Raw genomic sequence first — 2,794 nt, forward strand, 5'->3', positions numbered from 1 at the left:
TAAAGGGACACTGTAGGGGGGTCAGGGGAAAATGAGTTGAAGTTACCCGGGGCTTCTCATGGTCCCCCGCAGGAATCCTGTGCCCGCACAGCCACTCACCGATGCTCCGGCCCCGCCTCCGGTTCACTTCTGGAATTTCAGACTTTAAAATCTGAAAACCACTGTGCCTGCGTTGCCGTGTCCTCGCTTCCCCTGATGTCACCAGGAACGCACGGCGCAGGCACAAACCATACTGGGCCTGCGCAGTACACTCCTGGTGCCATCAGGGGAAGCGAGGACACGGCAACGCAGGCACAGTGGTTTTCAGACTTTAAAGTCTGAAATTCCAGAAGTGAACCGGAGGCGGGGCCGGAGCATTGGTGGGTGGCTGCGTGGGCACAGGATGCCTGCGGGGGACCATGAGAAGCCCCGGGTAACTTCAACTCATTTTCCCCCTCCCCTCCCCCCCCCACAATATCCCTTTAACCACTCTACCCCCGCCGGTACGAATTTCTCCGTCCCTTTTTCCATCCTTTAACCCCCAGGGACGGAGAAATCCGTACTTTGCGCATACCCGCCGCTGCCCGCGCTCCCGCTCGTAAACACGCCGCCCGCCGCTAGTAAACACGCCGCCGCCCGCTCGCCCGGAGATCAATGAACGGGAAAATCCATTCCCGTTCGTTGATCTAAGCCCCGCAATGATCCGCTGCACTCCGATGGGCAGCGCGATCATTGTGAACAAAAACTCACGTGTCCAGCCTCCTTATACTTCCTCCGAGCGTCCGGAAGGACGCTTGGAGATCGCATTAGACAAAAAGTTACTGTTGCCATCTTGTGGCCAAATAGTAAAACTACACCCTAAACATTTTTCAAACACAAATGAATTAGTTATACACAAAAAATTAACTCATTACCTCCCACACTCCCCATTTTTTTTTTTTTGTAATGGAAAAAAAAATTAAAAAATTTTCAATGAAAAAAAATACATAAATAGTTACCTTAGGGACTGAACTTTTTAAATATTTATGTCAGGAGGGTACAACACTGTTACTTTATAAACTATGGGCTTGTAATTAGGGATGGACGCAAAACTGAAAAAAATTCACCTTTATTTCCAAATAAAATATTGGCGCCAAACATTGTGATAGGGACATAATTTAAGTGGTTTTATAACCGGGACAAAAGGGCAAATAAATTTCATGGGTTTTAATTACAGTAGCATGCATTATTTAAAAACTATAATGGCCGAAAACTGAAAAATAATAAATTTTTTCCCACATTTTTCCTATTTTCCCATTAAAACACATTTAGAATAAAATAATTTTTGGCATAATGTCCCACCTAAAGAAAGCCTAATTGGTGGCGGAAAAAACAAAATATAGTTCATTTCATTGTGATAAGTAATAATAAAGTTATAGACGAATGAATGGAAGGAGCGCTGAAAGGTGAAAATTGCTCTGGTGCTCAGGGGGTAAAATCCCTCAGTGGTGAAGTGGTTAAAGGGAACCAGAGATGAACGATTCACACAAAATAAACATATCAGTTGATAGCTTGTAAAGAATAAATGCTCTACCCGATAATTTCGCCACTCTGGTGTGCCTTTTTGAGTGCTTTTTATCCATTATTCCTCCAGGAAATATCCAATATGGCCTCCGGCTCATATTCCTTCTGCTTCCAGGTTATGAGGTGTTCTGGATGTGCTGTCTAGGCTATATGAGACTATAGACAAGCAGGGCTGCTGTAGGCTTTCATCTGTGTGCTTTCAACTTCATATTCGGGTATGCTTTGTGGCTGCCTGTAGGAAGTGTCTCTCTCATAGTAATGAAACTGCATACAGTAGATCAAGGGTCCCCAACCTTTTCCGGCCCGGGGACCACTTTCTGACCAAATTTCTCTCCGGGGCCCGCCTGGGGGGGACAATGTCGTGTGCATCGGGTTACCGGGGGGGGGGGGGCATAGCTAGCATAGTTGCCCCAGTATAGGGAGTTTAGTTGCCCCAGTATGGCTAGTACAGTTACCCCAGTATAGCTAGTATAGTGCCCAGTAAAGCTAATATAGTGCCCAGTATAGGTAGGTAGTGCCCCAGTATAGCTAGTATAGTGCCCCAGTATAGCTAGTATAGTGCCCCAGTATAGGTAGTATAGTGCCTCAGTATAGTTAGTATGCCCCAGTATAGCTAGTATAGTGCCCAGTATGGCTAGTATAGTGCCCCAGTATAGCTAGTGTGCCCCAGTATAGGTAGTATAGTGCCCCAGTATAGTTAGTATGCCCCAGTATAGCTAGTATAGTGCCCAGTATGGCTAGTATAGTGCCCAATATAGCTAGTATAGTGCCCAGTATGGCTAGTATAGTGTCCCAGTATAGCTAGTATGCCCCAATATAGCTAGTATAGTGCCCCAATATAGCTAGTATAGTGCCCCAGTATAGCTAGTATAGTGCCCAGTATGGCTAGTATAGTGCCTAGTATAGCTAGTATGCCCCAGTATAGCTAGTATAGTGCCCCAGTATAGCTAGTATAGTGCCCAGTATGGCTAGTATAGTGCCCCAGTATAGCTAGTATAGTGCCCCAATATAGCTAGTATAGTGCCCCAGTACAGCCAGTATGGCTAGTATAGTGCCTAGTATAGCTAGTATGCCCCAGTATAGCTAGTATAGTGCCCCAATATAGCTAGTATAGTGCCCCAGTACAGCCAGTATAGTGCCCAGTATGGCTAGTATAGTGCCCAAATATAGCTAGCATTGTGCCCCAGTATAGCTAGCATTGTGCCCCAGTATAGCTAGCATTGTGCCCCAGTATAGTAGCCCCCACCCACAC

This window comes from Hyperolius riggenbachi, chromosome 6, assembly GCF_040937935.1.
Source record: "Hyperolius riggenbachi isolate aHypRig1 chromosome 6, aHypRig1.pri, whole genome shotgun sequence".
Classification (NCBI taxonomy): domain Eukaryota; kingdom Metazoa; phylum Chordata; class Amphibia; order Anura; family Hyperoliidae; genus Hyperolius; species Hyperolius riggenbachi.